This window comes from Clarias gariepinus, chromosome 24 (genome assembly GCF_024256425.1).
Source record: "Clarias gariepinus isolate MV-2021 ecotype Netherlands chromosome 24, CGAR_prim_01v2, whole genome shotgun sequence".
NCBI lineage: Eukaryota > Metazoa > Chordata > Actinopteri > Siluriformes > Clariidae > Clarias > Clarias gariepinus.
Window position 1 is genome coordinate 10,004,416 of NC_071123.1, and position 17,177 is coordinate 10,021,592.

At 35.6% G+C, this 17,177-nt stretch overlaps 1 long non-coding RNA gene across 1 annotated transcript; it reads left to right on the forward strand.

Annotated features, from left to right (window-relative positions):
- Positions 1-730: 730 nt before the first annotated feature.
- On the forward strand, positions 731-2,286 carry LOC128511895 (uncharacterized). The gene is made up of 3 exons (XR_008356220.1): positions 731-814; positions 1,718-1,790; positions 2,190-2,286. It is a non-coding gene; the product is annotated as an uncharacterized LOC128511895 (long non-coding RNA).
- The last annotated feature ends 14,891 nt before the right edge of the window (positions 2,287-17,177 follow it).

Sequence of the window (17,177 nt, forward strand, 5' to 3'; positions counted from 1 at the left end):
TTATTAAAAAAATATAATTTTGGATAATAGGTGCCCTTTAACAGTAAAAAATTATAAAGTTCCTTAACGACCCAAATTAAGTTAGATTAGAAAATGTTGTAGGAATTAAGGCCCGTCCTGGCTCAGGTCTTATTTCGTTGATCGCTATCAGGTTGCGGATGTACGGTGGCCCAGAAGGGCAAATCATCTTACCCGAATATGTGTGTGTTTTTTCCCTTGTAAGTGTGTTTTTTTTTTCCTTGAAAATGTCCGCTTTTTCCCTTATAAATGTCGTTTTTTCCCTTATAAATGTGTTTTTTTTTTCATTGAAAATGTGCGCTTTTTCCCTTATAAATGTCGTTTTTTACCTTATAAATGTGTTTTTTTTTTTGAAAATGTCCGCTTTTTCCCTTATAAATGTCATTTTTTTCCCTTATAAATGTTTTTTTTTCCATTGAAAATGTCCGCTTTTTCCCTTATAAATGTCGTTTTTTCCCTTATAAATGTCATTTTTTTCCCTTATAAATGTTTTTTTTTCCATTGAAAATGTGCGCTTTTCCCCGTGTAACTGTGCGCTTTTTCCCGTGTAAATGTCTGCTCTTTACCGTTTGTGCGCAACTACTTCTTTCCCGTGTGAGAACTCTTTCTCCAGTATTTTGCAAGCTAAAAGCTAAAGCTAATGCGCAAAGGACTATGGGAGTGGGGTCAAAACGCAACTGAACACGGAACGTTTCCGGATATCAGCTCCAAGACTCAACATCATGGAGTATACAGTGAATTATAGCGTGATAAAGTTATAATTTTCACTAAATTTTCAACTGCACACAATTACCAGGTAATGTTTAATATATAAAAATTAATCAGATTTTTACTGTTTTAGGCACTAATGATAACTTTGTAGCAGTGTTAATACTATTGGAGTGTTTGGGGGAAATGCCGAGCCGAGTGTAAATGGCAGTGATTAAAAGGAATATTATCTCATTTAGACCATTAAACACTGATGTAAACCATCAGCTCCATGGCATCTCTGTAGTATACATCCACATATGGATTTATAAGCAAGCTAATATCACTATGCTAACCGCTAGCGCTTAGCATGGGGAAACTAGCTTGTTTATTAATATATATTAGTTTAATAGTGTATTTGGACACCTATACGTGATGTAAACAGTTAGCTCTATTGTTTTTGTAAAATGCCTGTCCAAATATGGATCTATAAGCAAGCTAATATCACTATGCTAACCGCTAGCGCTTAGCATGGGGAAACTAGCTTGTTTATTAATATATATTAGTTTAATAGTGTATTTGGACACATATACGTGATGTAAACAGTTAGCTCTATTGTTTTTGTAAAATGCCTGTCCAAATATGAATCTATAAGCAAGCTAATATAATTATGCTAAGCGCTAGCTTACTAAAAGAGCTAAGATAGCAGCAACTATTGCTAATTATCCCTGAGCTGCTCCTGTTATGTGCTAAATGTTACAGATGGTTAACGAATTGTTGTATGTAGTTTATTGGAGCTCCTGAGTGCCATATAATGTATACTGCTGTATAATGTAGTGGTTTTATCATAGCTAGAGATCTTCTGAATAGTTAGTTATGTGCTTACACAATGTATGTAACAGTCAAGAAAAGGGGCTTTTGTTCAGGTTCTATCTATTCTAGTCATTAAAGTCATTAAATATATGTTTATACTCCTTATAATATGTATGATTGTGTGTTTTTCTTCTCACAGTGAACTGTGTGTAAATCATCAACTGCCTGTGTATCAGCTGATTTCTACACCAGCTTTACATCCTGAGCAGAAGGTGAGTTTTCTGAAGTATTTACCTCTCTTTTCAAGAACACCACTGAGCACATCTTAATCAGGGGACAGGGACACATTTCTCTTCATGAACATGTGTGTGTTAATGAATGGTGAAGATGGGGCCAAATTTTGCAGCAATCCTTAATAGCAAAACCAAATAATTGGTTTTAATACACAGCATTACTAAAAGCTTGCATTCTATGAAATTTTGTGTGCGTGCCTGCCTGCGTGTGTCAAACTGATGTCATATGATGTCAAACATCATGAAGTGATATTAACTTGCTTATAAACCCATATGTGGATGTATATTACAGAGATGCCATGGAGCTGCATAGTAACACCATGAAGTCTTTTTACTAGACACTTATAATAACTTGTCTTTATTTCTCCCCTGTTGTAGATTGTCGTGGAGAGGACGGACCCTTGATGCTCTGCCTTTTTGCACCAACAATACATACATGTATTTTATTAATTTGTAAATAAAGTCTTTAATATAATTTTATAGTTGAGTATTTATTTCTAGTTTGCTTATTATTTAGCAAAACAGTTAAAGTGCATGTAAAGCATTGCTGCAAATGACACTGAATAGAATCAGATGTTACTCCACTCTGTGTGAGGGTACAGGCTTATATACAGTATGTGATTTTAGCATCAATAATGTGTTTCTACTAACTAAAGCATGCTGCCTTGGAGATATTAGTGACATCTCTCTTTCAGTTCGAACAACATATTCCATAATATTTATGAATACATTAATCCCATATGTTCAGCAGTTAAAACAGAGGTTCTTAAACATTTTACAGCGAAGGACTCCTTCAACTGTAAAACAAACAGTTTTACAAACTCTGCATACATTTACTTATAGTGCATTTCCAAAATTACATTTTTATGTTATTCAAAAAGTAAAACCTTTTGTTTTCATTTAAATGATTAATGATTAAATGATCCATGAAAATCAAAAATCTAGTATGTCAAAATATTAGAATATTTCACTTCGATCATGGGGAAGACTGCTGACCTAACAAGTTGTCCAGAAGATGATCATCTACACCTTCCAGAAGGAGTGTAGGCCCTCAAGGTCAAACTTTACCACCAACTATTTCACTGACCATGTTGTTGCTTGATTTGCCAGCCATCTCACCTGACCTTAGGTTTCATGGGAAAGATGAGCTGAAATCTGAGATAAATTTCAAGCTGAATGCTTCAAGTGTGATCTGCAAACATAACCAGGGTGTCATGTTTAACAGCTTAATGCAATGGGTTACATAAAAACACCAACTATTTGAAAATATGTAGGCTTATGAATAGTGGCAACGTATATCTACTGTATGTACAGTGAATGTATGTTCAAGAATAAGAGTATCATAAATTGACCAATAATTAAAATACACATGTAAACAATGAGTCTGTCATTTGAAATGCCGTTTATCTAAAAAAATTAGAATATTGTGCAAAAGTGTTTAAGTTTTAAAATTATTGGGGGGGAAACACATTCACAAGGGAAACGTCATACACATAGAAAAAAAAATCATAGAGCACAATAAAAAAATTATATATTCACAAGGAAAAAAATTATAAATTTACAAGGGAAAATAATACATTCACAAGGAAAAATTTATATACTTATAGGTGAAAAATAATACATTTACGAGGGGAAAAATTATACACATTTAAAAGGGAAAAATACTATATTCACCAGGGAAAAATAATATACTTACATGGGAAAAAGTACACATTTTCAAGGTGAAAAGGTAATATAAGTACACGTGAAAAAGCACACATATACAAGAAAAAAATAATATACGTACACGGGAAAAAGTAAACATTTACAAGGGAAAAAGCACACATTTACAAGGGTAAAAAACACATAAGAAAAAAAAGCATACATTTTTAGGGGAAAAAAGGACATTTACAAGGGTAAAAAAACACATTTACAAGGGTAAAAAAAAACACATTTATAAGGGGGAAAAAAAGGACATTTACAAGGGTAGAAAAGCACAATTATAAGGGGAAAAGCACACATTTATAAGAGAAAAAAAGCACAATTATAAGGGAAAAAGCACACATTTATAAGAGAAAAAACGCAAAATTATAAGGGAAAAAGCATACATTTCAAGGGGAAAAATGACATTTATAATGGAAAAAGCATACATTTTCAAGGGAAAAAGCACACACAAGGGAAAAAAACACATTTACAAGGGAAACAGCATGTATTATCGAGGGGGAATTTTTCCCTTGTAGGTATATAATTTTTCCCTTGTAAATGTATTATTTTTCACCTATAAGTATATATATTTTCCCTTATGAATGTATTATTTTTCCCTTGTTAGTGCATAATTTTTCCCTTGTTAGTGTATTATTTTTCCCTTGTAAGTGCATTATTTTTCCCTTGTAAGTGCATTATTTTTCCCTTGTTAGTGTATTATTTTCCCTTGTAAATTTATAATTTTTTTCCTTGTGAATATATAATTTTTTTATTGTGCTCTATGATTTTTTTTTCTATGTGTATGACGTTTCCCTTGTGAATGTGTTTCCCCCCCAATAATTTTAAAACTTAAACACTTTTGCACAATATTCTAATTTTTTTAGATAAACGGCATTTCAAATGACAGACTCATTGTTTACATGTGTATTTTAATTATTGGTCAATTTATGATACTCTTATTCTTGAACATACATTCACTGTACATACAGTAGATATACGTTGCCACTATTCATAAGCCTACATATTTTCAAATAGTTGGTGTTTTTATGTAACCCATTGCATTAAGCTGTTAAACATGACACCCTGGTTATGTTTGCAGATCACACTTGAAGCATTCAGCTTGAAATTTATCTCAGATTTCAGCTCATCTTTCCCATGAAACCTAAGGTCAGGTGAGATGGCTGGCAAATCAAGCAACAACATGGTCAGTGAAATAGTTGGTGGTAAAGTTTGACCTTGAGGGCCTACACTCCTTCTGGAAGGTGTAGATGATCATCTTCTGGACAACTTGTTAGGTCAGCAGTCTTCCCCATGATCGAAGTGAAATATTCTAATATTTTGACATACTAGATTTTTGATTTTCATGGATCATTTAATCATTAATCATTTAAATGAAAACAAAAGGTTTTACTTTTTGAATAACATAAAAATGTAATTTTGGAAATGCACTATAAGTAAATGTATGCAGAGGTGTTTGTTTTACAGTTGAAGGAGTCCTTCGCTGTAAAATGTTTAAGAACCTCTGTTTTAACTGCTGAACATATGGGATTAATGTATTCATAAATATTATGGAATATGTTGTTCGAACTGAAAGAGAGATGTCACTAATATCTTCAAGGCAGCATGCTTTAGTTAGTAGAAAAACATTATTGATGCTAAAATCACATACTGTATATAAGCCTGTACCCTCACACAGAGTGGAGTAACATCTGATTCTATTCAGTGTCATTTGCAGCAATGCTTTACATGCACTTTAACTGTTTTGCTAAATAATAAGCAAACTAGAAATAAATACTCAACTATAAAATTATATTAAAGACTTTATTTACAAATTAATAAAATACATGTATGTATTGTTGGTGCAAAAAGGCAGAGCATCAGGGGTCCATCCTCTCCACGACAATCTACAACAGGGGAGAAATAAAGACATGTTATTATAAGTGTCTAGTAAAAAGACTTCATGGTGTTACTATGCAGCTCCATGGCATCTCTGTAATATACATCCACATATGGCTTTATAAGCAAGTTAATATCACTTCATGATGTTTGACATCATATGACATCAGTTTGACACACGCAGGCAGGCACGCACACAAAATTTCATAGAATGCAAGCTTTTAGTAATGCTGTGTATTAAAACCAATTATTTGGTTTTGCTATTAAGGATTGCTGCAAAATTTGGCCCCATCTTCACCATTCATTAACACACACATGTTCATGAAGAGAAATGTGTCCCTGTCCCCTGATTAAGATGTGCTCAGTGGTGTTCTTGAAAAGAGAGGTAAATACTTCAGAGCACTCACCTTCTGCTCAGGATGTAAAGCTGGTGTAGAAATCAGCTGAGACACAGGCAGTTGATGAATTACACACAGTTCACTGTGAGAAGAAAAACACACAATCATACATATTATAAGGAGTATAAACATATATTTAATGACTTTAATGACTAGAATAGATAGAACCTGAACAAAAGCCCCTTTTCTTGACTTACATACATTGTGTAAGCACATAACTAACTATTCAGAAGATCTCTAGCTATGATAAAACCACCACATTATACAGCACTATACATTATATGGCACTCAGGAGCTTCAATAAACTACATACAACAATTCGTTAACCATCTGTAACATTTAGCACATAACAGGAGCAGCTCAGGGATAATTAGCAATAGTTGCTGCTATCTTAGCTCTTTTAGTAAGCTAGCGCTTAGCATAATTATATTAGCTTGCTTATAGATTCATATTTGGACAGGCATTTTACAAAAACAATAGAGCTAACTGTTTACATCACGTATATGTGTCCAAATACACTATTAAACTAATATATATTAATAAACAAGCTAGTTTCCGCATGCTAAGCGCTAGCGGTTAGCATAGTGATATTAGCTTGCTTATAGATCCATATTTGGACAGGCATTTTACAAAAACAATAGAGCTAACTGTTTACATCACGTATAGGTGTCCAAATACACTATTGAACTAATATATATTAATAAACAAGCTAGTTTCCCCATGCTAAGCGCTAGCGGTTAGCATAGTGAAATTAGCTTGCTTATAAATCCATATGTGGATGTATATTACAGAGATGCCATGGAGCTGATGGTTTACATCAGTGTTTAATGGTCTAAATGAGATAATATTCCTTTTAATCACTGCCATTTACACTCGGCTCGGCATTTCCCCCAAACACTCCAATATTATTAACACTGCTACAAAGTTATCATTAGTGCCTAAAACAGTAAAAATCTGATTAATTTTATATATTAAACATTACCTGGTAATTGTGTGCAGTTGAAAATTTAGTGAAAATTATAACTTTATCACGCTATAATTCACTGTATACTCCATGATGTTGAGTCCTGGAGCTGATATCCGGAAAGGTTCCGTGTTCAGTTGCGTTTTGACCCCACTCCCATAGTCCTTTGCGCATTAGCTTTAGCTTTTAGCTTGCAAAATACTGGAGAAAGAGTTCTCACACGGGAAAGAAGTAGTTGCGCACAAACGGTAAAGAGCAGACATTTACACGGGAAAAAGCGCACAGTTACACGGGAAAAAGCGCACATTTTCAATGGAAAAAAAACACATTTATAAGGGAAAAAACGACATTTATAAGGGAAAAAGCGGACATTTTCAATGGAAAAAAACATTTATAAGGGAAAAAAAATGACATTTATAAGGGAAAAAAATGACATTTATAAGGGAAAAAGCGGACATTTTCAAGAAAAAAAAACATTTATAAGGGAAAAAGCGGACATTTTCAATGGAAAAAAAACGACATTTATAAGGGAAAAAGCGGACATTTTCAAGGGAAAAAAAAAAGACATTTATAAGGGAAAAAGCGGACATTTTCAAGAAAAAAAAAAACACACTTACAAGGGAAAAAACACACACATATACGGGAAAGATGATTTGCCCTTCTGGGCCACCGTACGGATGTAAAAGGTAATTATTTTGTGTACTAAATTGAAGTTTGGTGTTCCTCATGTTTTTATATTAGGTGAACTCCTATTTTTTCTTCCGATCAACTTTATTTAAAAGTGTGGTATTAGGTTACACCTTTATGCTGATGACACAGTAATATGTCCCGGCAAAGCCATATGAGAGACAGATGAAAGTTAAAGGACATTAAACACTGGATGCATATTTACTTCCTACTGCTTAATTCGACAAAGACAAAGACAAGAGTACTTGTTCTAGGACCATATGCAGCTAAAAGTAAGCTTTCTGATTACATAGTAACTCTGGATGGCCTTTCTGTTTTATCAAGTACAAGACCTCGGTGTGATTATTGATTCTAGTCTTTCATTTGAAGCTCATTTACTTTTAACACCTCTAGGTTAGATTATTGTAATGCCTTACTGTCTGCATGTTAACTTCAGTGCATAAATGAGATCTAGTTAGTCCAGAATGCAGCAGCCTTACTAGAACCAGAAGATATAAGCCCATAACGTGTTGTGTTCTTATTCAAACTGCATTGGCTCCCAGAGAAATTTCACATTGATTTAAAAACACTAGTATAGACCTACAGTATAAGAGCACTAAATGGTCTCGTGCCGCAGTACATGCGTAAACTTCTAGTATTTTGTAATCCGTGATGTATACTTTGGTGAAAGGATGCACGCTGCCTGTTGGTACCTTTTTTTTTTTACTCTCAGTGTGTAACCCTAGCCTAATTTATTTATGTTGCCAAACCTTTTGTGAATAGATTGGTAATAGATAAAGAAGCAGTTCTGGGTTACTTATGTAAAGTTTTATGTTGAATTGGTATGTTTGGATGCTGTTTTCCCCACTCTTATTGATCACTCAGGTTTGTTGATAGTGAAGTGACAGGTTGCTTTATTTCCAGAGAGCACTCATATCTTAGCATACCTACTGTAACTGTCCTCTCTCTCTTTCTCTCTTTTTCTGTCAAGATACATGTTGCACTCCTCAATTGCCAGGTATCCAAAACATCTCTTCTCTCCTGACCTATCTGTCAAGTCCCGATGCCCTGTTTCTGGTTGGAGGCGTCTGGCTCTCTGCTTAGGATGCATGTGGTGACTGGATATAGTTCATCCAGTCAGGTGGAGGTGATTTGGCCATAAAATTTCTTGGACCATGCTAATGCATGCAGTTGTTCTCTGATTCCCTGTGACTTCAGTTGCTGAATAGTTCAGGATTAAAATTCTCACAAGCAATTTTGCACCATATTACCTTTTAAACACCTTTCTTGCTAAAGTGAACTTCCAGCCTGGTTACAATGTTAGCTTCCAGTAAATCTGTATCATGCACATTATGTGGCAGGCTGTGATACACTGGGTGTTCTGATACCATTCTCCCAAGGCCATGTCTGGAACAGATTAGTTGTGCTTCCCCTGAGGAGGAGGGTTTTGCATACCTGCACCCTTACATCAATCATAGCAACCCTAGCCAATCATGGGCCTCTATAAGCTCATACAAGTGAAGCCAGCAGAAAGAGCTTTTCTCCTTGTGTGTTACATAATGCTATCCCTTTATAGCATCGTATGAGCAACAGGTAGAAAAGATGCCATTTGTTGGCATCACATGTCTTGAAGGAATTGCCTGATAGCCTTTACCCTCCCAGGCTGGCAGTTGTGTTGTTGCCTAGATGAAAGCGTGCCCTAATTGGGAATTGGTTAAAATACATATTGGTCATTGATGAAATTAAATCTTATGAATATTGTTTAATCCTTAATCTTACTTATGGCATATTGGTGCTGTTTTACTTTAAGTAAAATATTATTGGTTGGGCTAACATGCCTACAGCAATTCATTACTGTCACTTCAAATGCCATATTTGGAAAACCATTACCGTCATTAAAGGTCCATTATGTGTATATGGTGGTTTGAGCCTCTGTACATGCACATATTTGAAATATTGTGGTACAACTTGTATCAGTAATAGTGTTGGAGTTCATTTCTACAGTTTAAAAATACTAAATGATATCCCTTTGTGCTTCCAAGGACATCAAATGTTAGATCCCAGCCGATACTTAGCTATGTTTTTTTTTCAGCAAGTTATTCTCTTATTTTTTTATTTTTTTGAAGACCAAAAAGTGGCAGCAAAGTACTTTTAACTCCTGGGTTTTGCACAGTTAATTAAGGTTTTAAATTGTGTCATATTACCATTGCAGGCATATAAGTTTATAATACATTATTAAAAGAAATGTAATAAAGAGAAATAAAGTTCAGAATAAGAATGAAACAACAGGTGGTAAATTGAGACATGAATAAATTGACCTACAGGCATAACACGAACTACAGTAAGCATAACAAACTAGGAATTGCAAGGAGGCCTGGTATGGTGCAAATATAAGCATATAGAAAGTGCAGGCCCTTGTGATTAGACTAGAGGCGGGCTCTGGCTTTGGTCTATTTAAAGAGACCATGATTGGATTTGCTAGTAGCACGCAGGTGTCAGTAATCAGTGGGATTGGGTCCACACTTCCAGGAACACATTTGTAATACATATGAAGTATTCAAAGCTTCCACTCATTTCACCCACTTTTTCCACTGGTGCTTTACATTTACCGTACATTAAGGCATTTGGCAGACACTCTTATTCAGAGGGACTTCCAAAAAGTGCTTTGAAATTTCTGTCATTGGATAGATACTTACTCTGGGTTACTAGGTCACCAATTAAGTGCCATCAGTCAAAATAACGTTTTTTTTCCAAATTATTTTCAAGTATTGAAGAAACGGATACCTCTTGAGTTGTCAAAGACTTAGCTGTACAGACATCTAGAGGAAGTTACTTCGACCACCTACTGTAGGCACCAGAACAGAAACCTAGAGAGCAGTGCTGGAGGGACCCGGAGGAACGTGGTGCGGTGCGTGTTGTGATTAGGGAGCAGAAAAAGTGGGGTGGTGTGGGAGAAGTTAGAAAGGTTGAAACCATGATGTGCAGCTGCATTCTGTATCAATATAATCAGCAATAGGTTGAGCTTTAGATGAGGTGGGGATTCTTATAGCATAGAACACAGTGTACACATGTGTTTAGAACTTTTAACCTAGTCATTCCATCTACTGGCATGTCCAAGGTACATAGGAGAAAACTGGAGAACATGGATGACAAAACCCATAATAAAACTCAAAGATAATATCCAACTTCTTCAGAGGGTCAAGATTTAACTCAGAACCCCTGAGGCAGTCATGCTGCCTGCTTTATCACCATACCACCAAAAGAGCTTCCTGTATTTTTTCAGGTCTGCAACCTCTTTATTGTCATAGACCAGTGATTAATTGACTGTAGAAGCTGAACACTAATACGTGTTCTTTGAGGGAACTATGATGGCCATACTAGGTGATCTTATATAAGTTGGCTGTTCTAAACACGAATATGTTGGCTCAAAACACATGTCAGTATTTGAGACAATCCAAGAATGGCTGACTTATTTCATCTTAAAAGTATTGCGAAAGTGGTGTGTGTGTGTATGTGTGAGATTAATTGAAATATACACAGCAGAAGTAATGACATAATGTTCTTTTTATTTGGCACAAGAGTAAGGCATTAAGAAGATTATCTCTGGTTTTATGTTAGAAATGTACAGAATGAATATAAAGAATTTATAGAACTTGGGCCAATCATGTGATAACTAAATTAACCCTACAGAACAACATGCTGGTCAAATTGTAGGGAACCGAGACAGGAATTTAGTAATGATTTATGGCTGACTATAATTGAAGGTTACAATCAGGGAGGTGAAGGTTTTGATTGTCCACAGATGTTTTTGATGAAGCTGAACAATTTGCGGTGAGAATATTTTTCATTTTTCCAAAACATTATTTCCCGAATGACTGTTGTTTTATGATGTAAAATCACACAAAAGGGCAGAAGTATATGTTTGAGTGGCCATTAATGTGCTATAAAACACTGAAATGTTAATAATAGTACATGTACCTCCTGGGAGGACCCAGTTTTAATGGCAAATGGTAAATATGCTAAATATTTATGAATCTTAGATATTATTACAGTAAATAACTCAGTTGGTATGAAATTCTAAGGAGTTGAAGGTTAAGATTAGTTTTTTTATACTTTGTCCTACACCATATTTGAATAAAATTAAAAACAATCACATTAATTTGTTTGAACCTTTCACACTTTATGATTTTTTTTTAACTAACCAGAAAACTAAACTGGCCACTAAATTAGGGACACCGTGCTAGTACTGGGTTCGACCCCTTCTGCTTTCAGGACTGTCAATTGGAGCACTGTCTTGTGAAACATTTATTAGAGCTTTTGGTCCATTTGGATATGATAGCATCACTGAGTTGGTGCCGACCTGTTGGCTTCACATCCACAATGCAAATCTCCAGTTCCACAACATCCCAAACGTGCTTAATTGGATTAAGACCTGGTGATTATGGAAGCAATATTTTACCAATGTGTTCCAAAAAAATATCTCCTAAACCATTACACAATCAGCAGCCTGAAGCTTTAATACAAGTGAGGATGGAGTCATGATGCCATCTGAATGATGAATCTTGAATGAATCTTGTATTCTACAGTTTTGGGGAGCCCATATGAAGTATATCCTCAGCTTTCTTTTCTTAGCTGACAGAAGTGGCACCCGGTGCGATCTTCTGCTGCTGTAGCCCATTAAGGTTTCAACATGTTGTATGTTCAGAGTTGCACTTCAACATACCTCAATTATGCTGAGATGTTATTTGAGTTACTGGTTCCCTTCTACAGTATCAGCTGGAACCAGTCTGTCAATTCTTCTCTGACTTCTGGCATCGAATACGTCGAACTACCTCACTAAGTATTTGATGCAGACCATTCTCTGTACACCCTTATAGATGTATAGACCTTATAAAATCCCATTACATCAGCAACTTTGGGGCCTCTCTGTCACCAACAACATAATTGACCTTTCTTTTCCATTCTAATGATCAGTTTAAACTTCAGCAGCGTATCCTGACCATGATTAAATGTATTGACTTTCTTTCATGTGATTGAATGGATGACATAGAAGCATTGAATCTATTATTTGCACCATTATTAAGTAACCCTGCTAATTTAACTGTTACAGTACCTATACAAGTGTAACTTGACTTCTTGATTGCATTTACTGGTGAATATGTGGTAAGTGAACAGCTGGAAAACACTAGGCACAGGGTGTTGGTTTTGCTCAAAAGGAAAGGCCATGCAATTAAAGAATTTGATAGTTGCAGTGAGGTTGTTCGGGTTTAAAAAGTAGTTTGTGTGCAAGTTTGTAAGAGAACGTTTAAGGTCAAACAGGGAGTGGTTTGTCCTAAATATGACTTTTTCTCTGTTAGCTGGATGAGTTCCATATGTTTCACTGATTTACAGCCTTTAGTTGTTTTGCTCCGATGTTAAAACAGATTCATGTGCTATACGGCCCATTTATACTTTTTTGTTTAAATAGAACACAGCAATTTGTTGTTTGCTGTATGTATGCTTACAGTATGTTAGCTGCCATTTCAGTCCGTCAAATGTCAAAAGGATTTCTTGTTTTTTGTCTATACATACATCTCAGAATAGCAAATCTGACACAAATTTTCTATCCAAAGTCTTTTTTTTCCCCAGTCCTTTGGCAAAGGACTCTGCCAAGGCCCTCTCAACCAAATGAGGTGAGATTAGACACAATCAGACGATACAGCTGGTAGTATGGCTGCTCATTTTACATATGAGCTAATAAAGCACAATCTTGACTTCATTTATAATATTTATGTTGACATCAATAAAACTTTTCATGATAATGTGACTTGTGATGAATTAAGCCCTGTCCTATATTGTGTAATCGCTGATTTAGAACTAGTTGAAAAGTGATATAACAGACAATGGCCCATTTATGCACTTTTAGGGCTGAGGGGAGTTCAGCAAATGGATGAACTGGGGAAGATACTATATTTTTCTTCTGCTACAAAGGTTTTGGTAGAACCAAAAATACAGAACATGATATTATAATCCACAATAAAGAGATAAAGTGGACATGCCAGAAAGAAACAATAACATTGGAATTGTCAAATGGTACTGCTTTTAATTAGTGATGGGTGAACAATTTGTTATGCTGAAACACAAAACATTCACTGAATTGCTTTCATGTTGCTTGAAGTCTTGAAACAGCTGATTGCTTTTTAAAGAAATGGTGGGTGTAATCCGTCTTTGCTGTTAAGGGATTTTTTTTTTTTTTTTTTTATGGAATTAAACAAGGTCTTTGTGCCAAAAGTAAATCTTTGTTGCTTTGTATGTTATGATGTTATGGTACAGTGAAATGCAATCATTATCTAATCACAGTCCTGTGGAAATTTCAGGGGCATGTGTGTATTTAGAGAAGAGCTGAAAGGCATCATTTTACTGGATGCATTTCTAAAAAGTAACACCCTAAAAAGAACTTTTGATAGGTTCACTGAGGGTCAAAGCCTAAATCTTCATGCCCCCTTCATGCAGGACAGAAAAGAATTTTATCATCCAGAAAATGCAAGTTCCAATCCTATTGATGCTGGACATCCAAGAGGGCTAAATTGGGTGTGGTCTCATAAAAGTTGGGGTGGCACACTCTACCCCAATCAATTGCAGTGACACTTGCCAATGATGTTAATTGGTGAGTTCACAAAAGCAGACCTGACAGGATGGACCGATAGAATGTGTTTTGCCACCCCCTGTTGTCAATTGAGCAGCCATCATCTGGTGTCACGGGTAGTTGGTAGTTGTTGTGTTAATGGGGATATGTTGTGATAGTGGGAATTGTCTATGATTACATTAGATATAAAATTTAAAAGGGGGGAGGGGATAACTATTTACATCCCACAGCAGGACCTATTATTTACTGTATAGTATAAAATTCACATAATTGGTTTCAGAGAGCTGTAGGCTAAATATTTAACACTTTGACAGCATAATGTCATCTTTTACATTTAGGCATTTGGCAGACGCTCTTATCCAGAGCGACTTACATTTTTATCTCATTACACATCTGAGCAGTTGGGGGTTAAGGGCCTTGCTCAAGGGCCCAATAGTGGCAACTTGGTGATTGTGGGGCTTGAACCTGGGATCTTCTGAACCGTAATCCAATGCCTTAACCACTAAGCTACCTCCAGCCTTTTAGCTGCTGTTCTGCGGCCAGTTCCTCTAACCATTTGTATGTTAATAGTTATTTCATTCTGTGCTATGCCTGTTACCATATGTACTTACATGCAGTTCCTTACATATCCATTTATCCTTCTTGAACTTTTCCACTACCTGGAACTGAAAAAGCACAACAAAACCCCCAATGGTAAGGATGACTTTTGTATTTACCCCTTTTGATTTTATTTGATTATCAGAGATAAAAGATTACAAACCTAAACTTAGCATTGGCCTTAGCATCAGCATATTGGGCACAATAGAGTAGCAGTAGAAAACATAACAGAAACATAATAAGTGTGAGGCAAATGCGCCTCTTAACCCAAATAGTCTAAAAAATCTTGTCCATCTATTCAACCCAGAGACACATAATGAAATCAATACACATGTGGTCTGTGAAGTGTGACTTGTTGGGATTGTGGGATGGTGCATGTTGGGATTTGCAGTCCAGCAATTTGTAATTAAATGAGTATTCCCCCTCTTGCCAAAATACGTTCTGGTGTAAATTATCATCAGAAGTCACATTAGCTGAATGAAGGCTTCCTGTGTGCAATTAAAGTGTCTCATGATATCAATATAAATACCCTGGCTCCTGGAAGGCCCATAAGCCTCTAGTCGCTGACCATAATGAGGGTTTTAATCAGAGGAACAACTAAGAGGGGATGAGTAATTTTATAGGAAATGGAAATATCCACAGCTTATGGATATTCACAGGAAAACCCTAACCAAATGCTTTACAAAGCTGGGATTTATAGAAGAGTGGTGAGCCCTATGGATTGGCCAAAAAGCATGCTGTAGACTTTGATGTTGGAAAAGGTTCTCTGATCTGATGAAACCAAAATGAAAGGAATGGCATACAGTGCGGTGTTTGGTAGAAACCTGTCATCACTTTCAGGACAAATATTGTTACATCACTCATCACTTTATTCCTACAGTAAAGCATGTTGTTCAATAATTGTAGCATTATTTTGAGCATTACCCTTGGCATACTCTGACTATTGCCCTCCTAACCTAATCATGCAGGGCAATTTCAAAGTTGTACCATTTTTTTTCCATTATGATTAATGGATTTAATGGGGATGTTCTGTACTATTTAAAACTAAATCATGATTGAAACTTTCCCGGAATGTCCTTTTTTTTTTTTGACAGCATCTAAATCTTCATGACGGTCTTCACCAGCAGCAGGGATAATTACTTATGCAATTAGACCTTTTCATTTGAAAATTGTTTTGGAAAATATTTAGTTTTTCTCTCCACTTTCAAGTTATGCAAGTATTTGAAAAGATTCATAGCATATAATAAATTTTTTCGTCATCTTGAGATTGTAAATTAAATAATGTGATGATGAAAGGTACCTCTTTATAACATGCTTTTGTCCTTGCTGTTTTCATCCTCAGCAAACATCTAAACTAAATTTATATTTCCACAGAAAAGCGTTGGCTGTAAGTGTACAGTCGAGTTCGCTGTTTACAAGTCACAAGACTTATTAACTTTACATACTACAAGCTAGAATGCATGATGAAGCACAGTCTATGCTTTTGGCTTAGATGACCAAGCATGAACTGAACTTTGTAAAAAGGAATTCCGTACAAGTTAAAGTGAAGTCAAATGGTTTATTTGCATCTATAGTCATCTGGAAAGAATAATATCTCTAGCCAAGAAAATTGTATGCAAATAAAGCACTTTGAGTTCTTTGGCGCTACATGAGAGGCTTAGTGTCCTGACTAATGATTAATAGTTTTGCTTACCAAGCCTCTATTCTTTTCAGTTTCTTACAATATGCACAAACGGAGGATTTTCTGATATTTTTGGTGCCTTTTAAGGTTAATATTTAAAAAAGCCTATGTTTTTGTTACTCCTATTATTTTAATGAGAAATGGTCTAGAAATCATCACAGGGTCCTTGCATGTTCTTCTCTCCCATCATTCAGTCAGCAATTGTGAACTGTCTTTTGATTGTTTGCTGTCTTGTGCTCAATCAAAAGTCATAAATTGTCCATTATAGTACTTGATTAAAAACATGCTAAAATGAATACGGGATGGAAATATTCGCAGATGACAACATGTGTTTTGAATATGTGCGGATTGGCAACATAGCGGAAATTTTATGGTTATTATAATCAATGACATTTGACATTCATCAGATGAGAAGACCACCACAGAATCATCACTGACGTGGAACTGACATGGAGTTTTATCAAGCCCAGCAGTGAAATTTGTATATAGGCCACTATATCAAGCAAACCTACTGTTTTTGGTATAAAGTACATTTATATTATTTATATTACATATTACAGTACATTTATATTTTTATTATAACTTATACACTTATACATTGTAGTGCAGAGAATGATCCACTAGCTAAGTATACGGTACAGTAGGTACCGTATTTCTGATAAAATCATCAATTAGCATCAGATTGGTGGTACAGGGGCTGAGTGGTTAGCATTATCTCCTAGCACCTCCAGGGTCTGGGTTCAGTTCCCACCTTGGGGTCTGTGTGCGTGAAAATTGCATGTTTTCCCCATGCTTGGTAGGTTTCCTCCAGGTACTCTGGTTTTCTTCCACATTCCAAAGACATGCAGTGTATGTT